This window comes from Phascolarctos cinereus, unplaced genomic scaffold (genome assembly GCF_003287225.1).
Source record: "Phascolarctos cinereus isolate Bilbo 61053 unplaced genomic scaffold, phaCin_HiC Scaffold_6;HRSCAF=336, whole genome shotgun sequence".
Taxonomy (NCBI): domain Eukaryota; kingdom Metazoa; phylum Chordata; class Mammalia; order Diprotodontia; family Phascolarctidae; genus Phascolarctos; species Phascolarctos cinereus.
The window spans coordinates 909519-926484 of NW_027556069.1; the positions used below are offsets into that span (position 1 = coordinate 909519).

General features: G+C 39.2%; 1 pseudogene; it reads right to left on the reverse strand.

Moving 5' to 3' along the window:
* Positions 1-10028: 10028 nt before the first annotated feature.
* Positions 10029-10668, reverse strand: LOC110202222 (cytidine deaminase-like; annotated as a pseudogene).
* Positions 10669-16966: the final 6298 nt, after the last annotated feature.

The window sequence follows — 16966 nt, forward strand, 5'->3', positions numbered from 1 at the left end:
TGGGGTGCTAGGGCTTAGGGTGACCCTAAGACCTCTCTGATGCATTATGTGAGTATTGAATATAAGTTGTTTCAGTGATAGGATACCTGCAAACTCCATCATCTTTGGTACAAAAGAGATGATTTTTGTAGTTGTTGGTGTGTCTCAAACAATGAAGCTGTTATCTTTCAAACCTCCTTTCAGCAAGAGGCAGAGCTAGGCTAAAGGATACACATCCGTCTATTTTCAAATGCAAACCTTATTCTAACTTTCATGAGAGGTTTTTGCTGGTGTTTGTATAAAAACCTGACACATAATTCCCTGGCTGTTGTCTTGTTTACACGTTCCATCTTCCATACACTTTCTAGCTGCCAGAGGACATGAAGAATATGGTCAGAGGCTCAGCTACCTAAAATACATGTCTTACACTTCCATTGTAAAGAATTATTGTGTGTGAGGGAAGCGACCACTATGATATCATCTCATAACTAGACTTACTAGAACAACAAAAATTGGATTCTAGTCAGGTCATGCAAAAGAGATAACCTGCCCTGGCAAATATTCACCCATGTTAACCTCACAAAACTGGAATAAGCCTTCACTGAAAAGAAACTTGTCCTTGGGGAAGTTTTTATCTGATATTAGATACTTTTCAGATTATTGAAGCATTACTGATTTGATATTGTATTCAAGTTAACAGTTGTCTCCTTGGTGTACATTTTAGCATACCTTGTACATATCTTTGATCTAAACCTTGATACAGGTCACTTCATTTTGACATGGATGGCTAAGAGTTAACTACTATAGAAAATTGACCTGATAATATGGCAATATAGTGTCTGGCTGATTGAGACTCAACAGCTGTACAGTTTAGTTCTATAAAGCATCAGATCTGTACAGGGTATCTAAATGTCATATTTCCAGCATCTATAAGAGGTGACTTGCAGAATTTCTTTCCTAAGGCTGGCAAAAGTTTATTAAATGTATGTTGCATCTTTACACCATCCTAGCAGGAATATATATTGAATCCAAGCCTTGGAACTGTTGTTTTTTTATTTCTTAACCCACTGTTTCCCCCAATGTCATGGGCCTAAGTTACTCAAGCATGAGCTGCTAAAACAGTTTGCATTTATAACCTGTAGATTTGTACATCTCGTTAATTTATATAAGATTTTTGTACATTGCCTTAATGTTCTCACATGACAGTAGAATACCAAAATTTGTAAGTCATCCTAAGAGTTGATAATTGTAATGCCCAACACATCATTCTGTAAGGAAAAATATAAGCGGTGCAAGTAAACTGAAGAAAAGGGATAGAAATAACCTGCTTAACAAAATAATTTAGCATGTATTGCTGCTTCAGGTATATAAGTATAAAACATTTATATAAAGTCATTTTTTAAAATTTGTGAATGTTTAGAGTCCAAATTATTGGGATCTTCTACTTTGCTTTTTGACTGTTTTTTTTTTCTCTTTGTAGATTATACTCAGAAAATAAAACTTATAGAATCCTTTAAAAAATTCAGCATAGGGGAAGCTAGGTGGCGCAGTGCATACAGCACCAGCCCTGAAGTCAGGAGGACGTGAGTTTAAATGCAGCCTCAGACCAAGCGCTTGACACTTAACTACCTGTGTGACCCTGGGCAAGTCGCTTAACCCCAATTGCCTAAAAAAACAAAAAACAAAAAGCAAAAAACAAATTCAGCATAGAGTATTATGTAGCATTTACACCTTGAAATTGGGGAAACACTGCCTATTTGATTGATTTTTTTGTTGTTGATTTTGAAATTTAAGAAAATGAAGGAGAAGATGTTAATAATACAGATATAACCCCTGTCCCAAGCCCATTGGTATGGCCGTCTCTCCTCATTGGTAGAGATGAACGTTGTCTCACTTGAAGGTCAGTGCAGAGTTGGTGAGAGGCCAGAGCTTCAGTTCTTGGCCAGTCCCCTTCAGGACTTCAAGGGCCAGTCTCGCTTTGGTGACTCATGAAGCTGTTGCAGTTTCATGATATGGTGGAACCATCTCAAAGAATTCAGTCAGACCACCTCTAATCCAAGTAAAGGCATTTATTGAGATTGACACCCCTCAGAAGCAAGCTAAATTCCAAGAGGAACCAGCAAATTTAGTGAAAGCAACATGGATTTTTATGGGGTAAAGATGCAATTACATAACAGAAATTATGAATATTAAAAAGGCAGGAGGGGTTTGTTAAGGGATTAGGTAATAGAGGAAGTATCCCAGCCTCAATGGAACTGCGCATGTGATCTCCCACAATGCATACAGAAAAACCCACTGGGGGGGAGGGGTTTGTTTGTATGTATGATGATGATATTATAATAAGCCTGCGATCCCATCACATGGACACACCTGCTGTTTCTGTGAGAAATATGAGTTCACAGACACACCTGTTATTCTAGTGAACAGTGAGGCATATATGAGGAAGTTAGGATATTGAGTTGGGGGTGCAGTGACTCAGTAGGGGCAGTGAGCTTGCTGTTCAGTGGGGCCTATAAGGAAGTTAGAATATTAGGACTGGGGGAAACTGTTCGGATTCCATCAAAGCTTTGATTGAGTCACTTCAGGCACTCCTGGCTTCCATTTTATTTTTGGGGGAGGGGGATTTTTCCCCCCTGGACACACTTTTGAAAAATTTTTTAAAATAAATTTATTTTGATATATCAACAATCACTTCAATATGCTTTTGAGTTTTAAATTTTTCTTCCCCTCCCTTCTCACCTCCCTCCTCAAGATAGCGTGCAACCTGATATAGGCTATACATATACATTCTTATTAAACATATTTTCACATTAGTGATGTGGTAAGGAATAATTAGAGCCAATAGGAGGAACCACCAGAAAGGGGAAACAAAACATAACAGAAGGGAAAAAAAGCAAATAGTATGCTTCAATCTGCATTCAAATTCCATAGTTCTTTCTTTGGATATGGATAGCATTTTCCATCATGAGGCCTTTGGAGATGTCTTAGATCCTTGTATTGCTGAGAAGGGTTAAGTTTATCAATATTAGTCATCCCACAATGTGGCTATTATTGTGTACAACATTCTCCTGGTTCTGCTCACTTCATTCAGCATCAGACCATACAAGTCTTTCCAGGTTTTTCTGAAGTCAGCCTGCTCATCATTTCTGATAGCACAATGAATTACATTCATATACCACAATTTCTTCAGCTCCCTATTTCTTAGCCAGTACCAAGCAGTTTTGATGATTGCTGCTTTATAATCCAATTTAAGATCTGGAATTGCTAGGCCACCTTTCCCTGCATTTCTTTTCATTAGTTCCCTTGATATTCTGGACCTCCCTTTTATTCTTCCAAATGAATCTTGTTATTATTTTTTCTAACTCTATAAAATAATTTTTGGTAGTTTCATTGGTGTGGCACTGAATAAGTAAATTAGCTTAGGTAGAATTGTCATTTTTATTATATTAGCTTGGCCTACCCATGAGCAACTGATGTTATTTGTGTGAAAACTGTTTTGTAATTGTGTTCATATAGTTCCTGGGCTTGTTTCAGTAGGTAGACTCTCACATATTTTCTAATGTCTATAGTAACTTCAAATGGAATTTCTCTTTGTATCTCTTGCCATTGGGCTTTGTTGGTGATACATAGAAATGTCGATGATTTCTGTGGATTTATTTTGTAGCTTGCAACTTTGCTAAAGTTGTTTATTATTTCAAGTAGTTTTTTACTTGATTCTCTAGGATTCTCTAAGTATATCATCAAGTCTTCTGCAAAGAGTGATAGCTTTGTTTCTTCTTTGCCTGGCTTCCATTTTAAAGAGAGAAGATGGAAGAGGCAAACTCCCTTCAGATTGATGAAGGAAATGACTCTGGAAAGGCTTGAGAAGAGCCTACAGGCTCCTTCTTGTCCCTATTTCCTGCTTGTTATACTAGAAAGTTCAGGGAGTTTCCCCTTGAGTGAGATCCAGGATCCTCTCTCTTGACTGGACTGAGTTACCTTGCTCCCAGTGGGAGAGCTCCTTCACTCTGTATTGCCTGATATATATCCTCCTATGTGTACTTACTCAGATTTCTGTTTTGCTATGATTTGGATACATGGGTTTCTTTACTATTTTCCGTATGTGTTCATTGTGGAACTGGTATTCAGTAGGATAGGGTTCAAGTCTTGGATATAGAGCTTCGAGTCCCTCTTTGCCCCCCAAATTACAAATGGATCAGAATCTGGATTGAACCCAGTCATATTCTCTAAATTATCAATATTTAAAGAAGATAGCTGTACTTCTAACCTGTACCCCCCTGTCTCTTAAGAAACCAAAAAGTAAAATCAAATAATTTTAAAAAGAAACCAAAGTGGACTTCTTCTCTAATACCCTGCTCCTCCTCCTGGCAGAAATTGAAGTCTCCCTTGGAGAAGGCTGGGGGAGAAGAGACTAGAGATTTCTCTTGTGCTTCCCTTTAAGCCACACACAACAGTCCTCGAAATATATGGGCCTCCCCACAAGCAGACTTCTCTATACATGGGACTTACTCTTATCACACAGATTAAACTTAAAAATATGTCATACATACATTTTTTCAGAGATCTAGTTTTTGAACATTTACCAGAACACCCCAGGGTAGACATATATATAGTCAGATCAATAGCTAGCTAAGTATCTTCTAGATATAGCTCTTCCTTCATTCAAGAATATTCATAATCTGGCCAGAAAATACCTTTGGAGTCTTCTCCTTTACATACTCTAAGATCTAGACATGTTTAATAAGTAGGAAAGAAAGAAAGAAAAAGGAAGGAAGAAAGAAAAAGAAATTAGGGCATTTATTGAGTGCTTGATAGATGCCAGTTGCTATGGCTGAGTCTAAAATACACATGTCTCCCTTCTCCAGCCTCCTTCTTTTGTAAGGAAGTGGAGAGATGGTTCCCTACATAGTAGGTGCCTAATAAATGCTTGTTGACCAATTCATTGCCATTGAGGAAAATAGCACAGTGATACAGGGGTGTCTTGTGACCAAAAGGATAATACACCACATGGAAAGGTTTAGACCAGAGAATACATAGCTCACGCAGAGCACAGTCTTCTGTCTGTCTCATATCCCAGGCCTAGTATTGCATTCTGACACGTCACAAACCCTATTTTTATTGGATTTGAGCACCTGTGATGACTCATTCCCTGTTATGAGAGGCAGAATGGACCCGAATGAAATCCTCAATTTATGAAATGAAGCAAGTAATGAATTCCTTCTACATAACTAGGAATTCAGACTAAACATCACCACTAAAATGACCTCTTTCACTCTGAATCTATCACAGGAGATATGATTCAGGTTAAGACTAGAGAACACTGCACCTGGTCCCTGGGTAAAGTATGAATATTGCCCACTCACAAGGGCAAAACTTTGCAAAAATAAGTACAAGAAAATGGCTGTTCTTGGCTTTGAAGGAAGTTCATGAAACAAATATCCAAAGGTAGACTGAGATATTACAGGGTTAAAACAGGCATGAGGTGAATGCTTGCCTATGTGCCCAGGGATAATAGAAAAAGGAAAAACAACAATGGCCCTGGAGAACACAAAATTAGTAGTAAATGAGGTGACTGCTGTAATGATTGTAGTTAGTAGTTGAGCTGGGACTTGAATCTGGGTCCTCTCCCTCCATTCCAGCGTTCTGGCCATTGAATCATGGTCTCCATCCCCCTTCCACCTGTGGCACTCCATTGTGAACAAAGCTGTCCCTCTCTCTTTTCAGTCACTGCCACCCTTCTCAAATGTATGGTCGATACTTGTCATCTGAATGTCCTTTCCACCTAGTCATTCCTTTCAGTCCTACAGGATCACAGTCCTAGGGCCAGAATTAAAAGGGACATCTCAGGCCATGTGGTCCAACCCCCAGATTATCCACAGAAGGCAAGTGAAATCCAGAGAGGTGATGAGACTCACCCGGTGTCACACTACGGATGCTAAATTTGGAATTGGAAGGCTGTTGGAGGAAAGACTTCACGAAACGTAATGGAAGTAAAATATCTTGCTTTATTCTTGCGGTATGTCTTTCTACAAAATGGACATAATCTACTCCATTAATTAAAAAACTGGGGTAGCTAGGTGGCGCAGTGGATATAGCACCAGCCCTGGATTCAGGAGGACCTGAGTTCAAATCTGACCTCAGACACATAACACTTACTAGCTGTGTGACCCTGGGCAAGTCATTTAACCCCATTGCCTAGACAAAAAAAAACCCCACAGACCCAAAGAGAGTGAATCTGCTAAGTTCCAGGATATGTATTTAATTCTAGAAAGCTCCCTGATTTCCAGCTCTATATCACAGTTCCAAAAGATAAATAAGGGGGGTTTTTTGTTTGTTTTATTTTGTTTTGTGAAGTAACTTTTACCCAATTCTAGACAGGTTTTACAACAGAAACCAACATTAGCTTCCTGCAGATTGAGAGAGGAAACCAACTTCATTTGACTGCAAGAATAACCAAACTGGAAGAAACTAGGAGCAATATTCATAAATGTCCTTATTTCAAGAACAGACCAGATTTCCCTTTAGATACAGTAATGTCTCTGAATTGTTTTGTAGTGTTCCCAAAGGGTTGCCATTATTCCCAGTATAAATAGCCATGTGTGCTATCCACATCCAAAGAAAGGACTATGGAGTTTGAATGCAGATCGAAGAATACTATTTGCTGTTTTGTTTCTACTGTTTTTTTGTTTCCTTTTTCTGGTGGTTCCTCCTATTGGTTCTAATTCTTCCTTACAATGTCACTAATGTGAAAATATGTTTAATAGGAATGTATATGGAAAGCCTATATAAGATTGTGTGCCGTCTTGAGGAGGGAGGTGAGAAGGGAGAGGGAGAAAAATTTTAAACTCAAAAGCTTATAGAAGTGATTGTTGATAAATCAAAATAAATACATTAATAAAATTTTTTAAAAAATAGTAATGTGACATCTGTTGGAGTCCTTCATGGGATAGTAGTTGAAGGACCTCCACAAAAAGCATGAACATTAATTATCTTGCTTTTAGCCATGGGCCTTTATTTTTTGTTGAAGTAACCTTTCCCTTTAATTGAGAACTGTACAAACAGAAAAGAAATAAGATAGGTCAGTTGCATGCCTTTTAGTAGATTGCAACATGGTACTAGATATCCATGTGTGTGTCTTTTTCCTAGAGAAATCACCCAGTCTGGTTAGTTTAGATGCCCTGTATCCCCATGTAGCCTGCAGTCTCCTCAAGTGAAAATTTCATTGATTTCTTTGGAAACAAAACAAACCTTTCTATTGAGTGGAGTCACACCAAAATTGCTCAAAACTCTGTGAAACATAGAAAAGGCATCTTTGTCAGGCAGTGTCCCAGGGCCCTCATTATATTGTGTGAATCAAACAGAACATATTGAGCTTTCTTTTTTAAAACAGTATTTTATTTTTTCAGTTATATGTAAAGACAGTTTTTAACATTCATGTTTACAAAATATTGAGTTCCAAATTTTTCACCCTCCCTCCCATCCCTTCCTCTAAAGTATATGAAGTTTGGGGGGGCGGGCAGGGTGCAGCTAGATGGAGCAGTGGATAGAACACTAGCACTAGAGTCAGGAGGACCTGAGTTCAAATCCAGACTCAGACACTTCCTAGCTGTGTGACCCTAGGCCAATCATTTGACCCTGATTGCCTCTCAAAAACAGACAAAAAAAAATAAAGTATATGAAGGGTGGCCTCATGGCATCTGCAGGAGAGGAAATGACAGGTGAAATAATACATTGGGGAGATGATATAGGCTGATAGCAGGGAACTAATTTGGAACTCTAGACCATGTACTGTGTTTCTTGTGTACAGTAATTATTTACTCTCTTATACTGTTGAAGTAAAGCTATGTAGTAGATGAAGATCTAGCCTTGAAGCTAAGATGATCTGAGTTTAAGACCTACCTCTGACACATACTGGTGGTGGAATCCTGAGCAAATCCCTTAACCCCTCAATGCCCCAAACTACTCTGACACTATAAAGTTGCAGGAAAAGGGCTGACCTGCCTTGGTAGAAGGAATTTTCTTATCTGAGTGTTCATTATAGCAATGCAATCACAGGTCCCTACCCTAGACCTCCATGATCTTGGTGTCTTCCCTCTGAGACTACCAGCAATTTATTTCATCTTATCTTGTTTGTACATAATTCTATGTTGTCTCCCCCATTAGACTTTGAACTCCTTGAGGACAGGAACTGTTTTTTGCCTTTCTTTGTACCTCTAGCCCTTAGCCTAGTACCTGGCCCTTAGGAGACATTTAATAAATATTTGCCGACTTGTCTTACTTGTTGATTATTGTTATTCTGTTGGAGTTGTTAAGACAGGGGGAGTATTATGGTGACTGACTGGTTAAACTGGGTATGGGCTGGAGTGAGCAGAGGCTGGTTGAGGCCCCTCTATGTATTGACAGTAACTTCATTAACTTTAAGAATGTAATACTCCAAGTATATTATATCAGAGATTCAGGAAAAGAAATGACAGATCGGAAAAGTTAGGTAGTCGGGGCAGCTAGGTGGCACAGTGGATACAGCACAGGCCCTGGATTCAGGAGGACCTGAGTTCAAATCCAGCCTCAGACACATAACACTTACTAGCTGTGTGACCCTGGGCAAGTCACTTAACCCCATTGCCTAGCTTAAATTAAAATAAATAAATAAATAAATGAATTTTTAAAAAGAAAAAGAAAAGTTAGGTAGTCCTTAATCCTTGGGTCTGGTATATGAAATTAGCCAGATGCCACAGGAAAAAGGTGGATAAAAAAACCCACAATGCAGAATCAGCAGAGGATAGGTCAAGATAACCAGAGGATAAATTGAGGCAGTAATAGGTCAGCACAACAACACTATTACTAGGACCATGGAGGACCATCTTCCTCCCAAGCTTGGACTTGGATGGGACTAGTGCAAGACAATGCAAATTGCAATATACAGCAACCCAGAAAGGACATACAGCTCTGACATGTCACTTAAACATCAGAGCTGTATATCCTTTCTTGGTTGTTATATGACATTTTAGATTGTTTGAGTGGCAATTAGGAAGGAGCCACACCTGGTTTTGGCTTTGCTGTGAGTGGGATGGTCCTCATTGAATATAAGGTACAGCATCCAGAGAAGAAGCTGGACTCAAGCCATGAATACGCAATGACTTCAGCCCTCATAGTTCCAACTAAAGTCATCAGAAGGTTGGCCACCAAAGAGTGATTATTTTGGTTCCAGCTAAGGAGAATTAATATAGTAACTGGATAATTCTTTTACATTACTTCATGACCCCATCCACAATGGAAGGTGGAGACAGGGAGAAAGATCTTTGCTGTCAGCAGGATTCCTAATTGGCACCTGGTTTCAATGAAGGCTACAGTTTCTAAGGAGGATCTGAGAACAGTAGAAACTGGAGAACAGAGAATGTTAAAGCTGAGCCGTAACACAGAGGATGGAACTTAACACATAGAATCTTTGAGTTGGAAAGAACCTTGGATACTACCTAGGCCAAAGATCTTTAACCTAGGCTCTGTGAACTTGTTTTTGTTGTTTTTTTAAAAAAAAATATTTTGCTATTAGTATTTCAATATAATTGGTTTCCTTTGTAATCCTATGTATTTTATTTTGTGCATTTAAAAACATTCTTTTAAGAAAGGGTCTATAGGCTTCACCAGACTGCCCAAGGGGTCCAGGATATAAACAAGATTAAGAATCCCTAATTTAGGACAACATTCTGATTTGACAGAAAAGGAAACTGGAGAGGGTAAATGACTACCATAAGGTCACATAAGAAGTTAGAGGTAGAGCTGGGAATACAACACAGGTCTCTTGACTCCCAGGCTGTTCTTTCTACTATCACCATCTAGTATGTTCAAGGCACTTCAAATATAAATGGCAAAGAGGTCCATAGACTGATCAGGAGATGCAGAAGCACCCACTGCTTAGGACATTGTTGGCACTGGGGTTGATTCATATTAATATTGCTCTGGGGATGATGCTACTGGACAATACTGAGAGCAAATCTTCTTCCAGGTGGTTGAAAAGTTTCTCAATTGGACAATTCCATCGTCAGGGTTCACTAGTTCTTCTGCAAGTCATCTGGTCCAAACAATCCAGGCAGTAGTTCATGGACCATCCTGACTTCATACATACCATCTGTTTTTGTCATGTAGACATACCAATGTTTTCCAAACTCTTTTTTTTTTTTTGGTGAGGCAGTTGAGGTTAAGTGACTTTCCCTGGGTCCCACAGATAGTAAGTGTTATGTGTCTGAGGCTGGACTTGAACTCAGGTCCTCCTGAGTCCAAGGCCAGAGCTCTAGCCACTGTGCCACCTAGCTGCCCTCCCCCCAAACTCTCTTATCACTTGTCTATATGCTCCACATGGTGTGATAAAGTCAATTCTCCAAATTACTGGTAATAGCAATGGCATGGAACTCTTTGTGTCCTTCTGAGGTGGCCTTCTGAATGGCAGTGCATTCTGCACAGGTGCCTACTGGGTAGGAAGCATTTTCCATGTTGCATCCTGAAAAAATCTTCCCATCCAGACTCAGGAGAGCTGCCCCTCACTGGGAAGTTACTATAGGGACAATAGACAAACTGCTTGGCTTCTTGGCCCTTACAAATGAGCTGCTCAATCTGAGCTGGATCTAAAGGCCCCTGGCTGCATGGGCACTGGGCCACACCAACAGGGGCTTGAGCCATTGCTTTGACCCTGAGGAGCTTTTCTCTCAGTTCAGCAGTAGACAGAGAGCAGGCAGGCAGTAGTCCACATTGGGCTTTTCTCTAATGTTTCCAATATTCCTCTTAAACACCATATCATGATGTGCAGTGGAATAATGGTTAGTCTGTTTAATGAAGGACAGCATGAAATTAATTGGAAGTTAAGTGCATTGTATTCCTCCTGTAGTATATCTTTCCATAATGGGGACATAATCTATCCAATTGATTGTGAATCATACACATGTGTGAAGATACAGGAATACACATGAAGAGAGTGAATGTGGTGAGTTCCAAGCCATTTATGAGGCTCCAGGAAGCTCCATTTTTGAATTCTTTGTCATGGCTCCAAGATATAATAATGGGTTTGCATTGGTCAAAGAACTAACCCCATTCTGAGCTATTTTTGCAAAGGAAACAAACATTTCATTCCAGTCTGTTGAAAGATAAAGCCAGATTCATTTGACTTCAAGAACAACCTAACTGGAAGAAAGATGAACAATATAGACAATGACTTTAACTCAAGGAATGAACTTGATTCCTGGTTATGTACATCAGTGTCTGCATTACTTTGTTATTTTCCCAAAATGTTAACATCATTCCCAATATACAGAGCAATATGACATGAATTGGAGGTCTCCACTGCATATTAGATGAAGGTATTCCACAATCTGGAAGTATCTTGTTTTCCTTTTGCCATATGCTCTTCCCTTTTACTTGAAGTAATGTATCCTATCAATTGACAATTGTACACACTGAAAATGAATAATGGGTTGCATGCCAGTAAAGAGACTCCAGTACTAGATGCTATTGTTTGTCCTTTGTTCTTGAGTGACATCACAGGTAATGTTTTGACTTGTGTGTGAATTGGATTGAAGTGAGGCAGAGCTACACAAAGTCATCAGTCTCACTCTCTCCTCCAGAGTCATCTAAGTCCAGTGACAAGACAAAAGTCAAAATGACCCAGAGTTAGTCTGGGATGCAGTGGGTGACCTTAGCTTTTCTAAATTAAAGTCTTTCTCAGGCTTCAGTTTGTCTGAGGCAACAACCATTCAATGACTAATGGCTAGAATATTCCAGGGTGTATCTTGGACATGAGAAGAAGCTTTCAATTTCATTGGTTTAGATCCTCTGAAACTTGAGGGGGTTTGGAATCTCTCCAAATGCAAGCTTTCATTCATTTCCTTTTCAGACCAATTCTTTCAATTGAGTGGAATCACAACATGATTGCACTAACCCATGAAAAACATAGCAAAAACCTCTCTGTCAGAACAAATCCTTGATTATATTCTGGGAGTCCAACAATTTGGATTTTCTTTTAGAATTTGCTAGATTTCTCCTAGTACCACAATGTAGATGAATTGGAAGGCTGGACAGACTGTTTGAGGACAGACCACAAGAAACTGACAGCATCTTGCTTTCTTCTGTGTTATGTATTTCTCTAATATAGACATAATCTTTTATTGATTGTGAAACATACACACTCGAAGAGAGTGATTGTGGAAAGTTCCAGGCCTTTTATTTGATTCCTGGAAGCTCCCTGATTCCTAGCCCTGTGTCACAGTACCAAGAGATAAGCTTGGTTTTTCTTTGGCCAAATGACTTTTACCCAATTCTAGGTATGGCCTCAGACCCAAAGTCCATTGGAACAGAACTCTCTCCTCACTGGTCCAGATGAATGCCCTGCCCTGAATCAGGGGGCAGGGTAAAGTTGGCAAGAGGGAGAGAGATTAACTCTCTTCCATCTATGAATTCTCTTCACTCCTCGAGTCACTTCTGGCTCTGTAGTTGGTTCAGATGCTTCTGGCTTCCAGCTTCAAGGAGGAAGATGGAGAAGGCCAACTACACGTCAGGTTGCTGAAGGACAAGACTCTGGTAAGAAGGCTGGTAACTACCAGCCTCCATCAGGTCCCTATCCCCAGCTTCCTACCCTAGAGATGCTGGAGAACTTCCCCTTGGATGAAGTCTAGGACCCTCTCTCTTGGCTGAGTTACCCTGCTCCCAATCGGACAGCTCCTTTACTCCATATTGTCTGGTATGTAGTTTTCTGTGTATATTTTCTCTGCTTTCTGTTTTGCTGTGATTGGGACAAATGGTTTTCTTTGCTATATTCTATGTGTGTTCATCGTGGAAATGGTATTTGATGGAAGAGGAGGATAAGTCATGGACATCAGAACTGAAGTCCACCTTGCTTTCAGTAACGAAATAGAAATCAGAAGTTAGGCTGAACCTGATTACATGCCATAGACTAAAAATATTGAAGGGAGCAGAGAGATGTAATATTAGCTCAGTTCCTGTCTCTGAGGAGAACAGAGTGTCCAAGCTCCTGTTGGCTCTATCTTTCTACTTCCCTCCTGGCAGTAATTAAAGTATCCCATTGGAAAAAATGGAGGGGGGGGCATAAAGGGGTACAGAAGTACATACTGCAACCCTTGGAGCCACACAATTATTACACTGCCATGGCTGCAATGGCAAGTGGAGATGACTTGGTGCAGCCCATCCTCAAAGATTTCCACAGTACAGAACTCATGGACTCCTCCTACACTAGAAGAATCCCATAAATTCTTGGACCTGGTGTGTTCAGTCCAACAGTCTGATTGAGGGTAGAGTCAATTGATGATCTATTAATTTCCTGAGAAACAAAGTGCTTTGACACTGGAAGGATTCTGACACGTGAAACAGTGAAACTTTTCCACAAGCCTGACCTCTGATGGAGGCAGAATAATTTTAGGGACACATAAAGTGTTCATTCTTGCATCCTTAAATATCTACCACTGACCTGTAAGTTCATTTACTATGATGCATTGGAAAGGCCTCTGGTTTTGGATTTGGAACCAACAAGAATGGCTCCTTGCCCAATTCCTCCCATGATTCTCCTTTCCTATTGGGTCTGGGCTAAATCAACATTGATCACTTTTTTCAGTGTGGAGAGAAGATATGGAGGGTAACCTGGGTAGAGTCTCTACAAATTTGGAGGTCCCTAACCTAGGAATGACCACAAACAGAATGCAGCTCCTTTTCAGGGCCACCCACCAGTACCCCTTTCTTCTAAAATAAATGGGAAGAATCTGTCTGCCATTTGTTGAATGGAGGTGGGAAAAGAGGAGAAGGCATGCTGGTAAAGTCTCTGCAGTAAAAGAAGATCATAAACTGACTTCTTGAAAATTTGAATTGGGCAAGGGGAAGCTAGCAAAGTTATAAGAGCCCAAGAAATAATAAAACAAAATATAAAGAATAAAAGAAGAGAATGTGAAACATCTCATAAGAAAAAACAACTGATCTGGAGAACAGATCAAGAATAATAATAAGAATAATCAGAGTACCTGAAAGCTATGATCAAAACAAGAATATTGATAAAATAATACAAGAAATAATTAAAGAAAATTGTCCTGAAATGTTATAACAGAGGGGAAAGTAAAAATAGAAAAAAAAAATCCACCAATCACCACCTGAAAGAGATCCTACAAGGAAAACCTACAGAAATATCATAGTCAGATTCTGAAACCCCCAGCTCAAGGAAAAAATATTATGAGCAACAAGCAAAAAACAATTCAAATATGGCAGAGCCACAATTAGAATAACATAAGACCTAGGACTGGCTATGCTAACAGACTGCAGGTTTTGGAACACTATATATTGAAGAGCAAAAGAACTGGGGTTGTGGCTGTAAATATCACACCCAGCAAAGTTAAGCATAATCCTGAACAACAACCAAAAAAAAAAAAAAGACATTCAACGAACTGCCAGACTTTCAGGATTTTGTTGCAAAAAGATCTGAAATCAATAGAAAATTTGACATACAAGATCCAAGTGAAATATAAGATAAACATCAAAGACTAATTACAAGGGACTCAATAAGAACAGACTGTTTACTTTTTATACAAGGAAATATAAACTGCATGTCTAAGATTGTTATTAGTCATTGGGTAGTTTGTAAAAGAGATTAGGGTAGAGCTGAATATGATGTGATACCAAAAAATCAACCATCTAGGAAAAAGGTAAAAAGAGTAATTATCTTATACAAATGAGGTGTGAGAGGAAGAATTGACACAGAGGAATTAGATGGAGGAGGAGGGCTGGTAGTTCTGGTAACCCTACTCTCATCAGGAATGAGTTAAAGAGGAAACAATACATATATATCTAGAAGGGTACAAAAGTCTTCAAAATTCAGAAAGAAATAAAAGGCTAAGGGGATAGGGAAGGAGGAGAGGATAAGGGAGGGATCTTTGGCACAAGGGGAAAGGGTGGGGAGGAAGATAAGGGAGGGATTCTAGGGTGGGTAGATTAAGTAACAGGAGGGCAAGGTAGTGGGTAGAAGTAAAACAACAGAAGTCAGGAGGGGATAAGAAATAAAAGATACACAGAAACATAAAATAAAGATCAGGAGTAGAATTTATCAGGTAGAAAAAGCAGGAGTAATAATCATGATCATAGACAAAGTTAGAGTTAAAATAGATTTAATCAAAAGAAAAATAGGGAAACTATACTATGTTGGCTGTATTAATCTATTTTATTAATCTGTTTTAGACTATTTAAAATAACTAGACAGTATAAGGTTGGAATATTGCTGTAGTATAGGAAATGATGAGTTGGTGGATTTAGAAAAAATATGGAAAGACTTGGACTTAGAAAGGAATATTTTATCCACCTTCAGAGAAACAGAGGACAAACAAGCATAGTATGGTCTTACATAGATGCATATGAATGTATATATACACATATATGTGTGTATGATTATATCTATGTATATGTGTGTAAGTTTATAGATGTGTATATGTATGTATACATATGTGTGCGTGTCTCTCTACGCTTAATTGTAGCCTTCTTGGGGGATGGGGGGGAGGAAAGGGGGAAAAGAATAAAGCAAAAAGTGTACAGCAGAGAACAAAAGAAAACCTACAAGGAAGCAAAGAAAAGATGGATACTTCTGAATACGGTGTATATAGTATTTATTATATAGGCTTTCTTGAAATGGAAATTTATAGCTTTGTATTTTGAATCTTCTCATGTTCTGCTGTGCACATGACAATCCTTTCTTTTCTTATTTTGTATTTAAGTTTTAGTATTTAAGTTTAAAATACATTTTTTAAAAAAGGAAAATAAAAGAAGATCCCAATATGAACCCTAGGCAGGAACCTCAAGGCTAGTTCCTGCATCCCTAATGGGACTGTGGAGGCTAGTTGGAGAGGAGTGCTTAAGGAAATGCATTAAGGATTACTGTGTTCCTCTTTCTTTTCACCTGGATTGTCTCTTGGGTAGATTCTCTTTGTTTCTTTTTTCCTGAATGGGGGAATGGGAGGGAGGAGGTTGCTGACAAAGTCTATGCAGAAAGGGCAGATCCCAAACATGGTCTCTAGGAAGCAGCCAGTCTTGCCCTTTAGACTTCGGGGGTCACTGGTGAGGAAGAATTCAGTGTCCATGAAGGTTATGTCAGCTAGTCTCAATCACTGTTGCCATGGTGACTGGTCTCTTTCCATGGAAACCCTGAATCCTGCTGGTTCTCATGCTAGCTTCTCATTAGCTCTGCATTATGACCCCTCAGCCAAAAGGACAAGAGGGCTTCTTCCCCACTTTGCTCTGAACAGCCAGAAGGGCACAGTTCTAAATTCCTTAGGTGCTACAAAACAACAGGAGATATGTACACATATCCATACACACACACACACACACACACACACACGTGCATATGTGTATATATAGATATATATATACCTATGTATGTGTGTGTGTGTGTGTGTGTGTTTGTGTATAAGAGAAGCTGACAATAGAACAGGAGCTCTGTAAAGCAGCTGTGGGGACAAGACTTGAGTCAGGAGAAGGATATAAACATGCCATCTATTATGCCATCCACTGTTCACCTCCCAGCCAGTTTGCAAGTAAATCTGTCCATAGCACAAATGCATGGCTCAATTCTTGAATTTCCCCCAAAAGTCTCTGGACAGTAAAGAATGCTATGCAGATCACAAGTGTTTCAAGGATTACAAAACACCTTTCATATGCTATATAGGTAACCAGGATTAAGATCTACAAGACAAGGACATAGATACAGTTTAGACAAAGGAACCCAAAGTAGAACCTTGAGATGCTTTAATTCCATGAGTAATACAGAGACTAAAAAAAAATAAATAAATAAGAATAAACATAAAGGTCATGAATCAAAGAATAAAAATCTAGAATACATAGAAATTGAAGATAAATAATAAAAAAAAATGAAGGGTCAAATTCCTTTTTTGAAAATGATGAGAGAAAGCTAGGTGGTGCAGTGGACAGAGCTCCAGCCTTGGAGTCAGGAGGACCT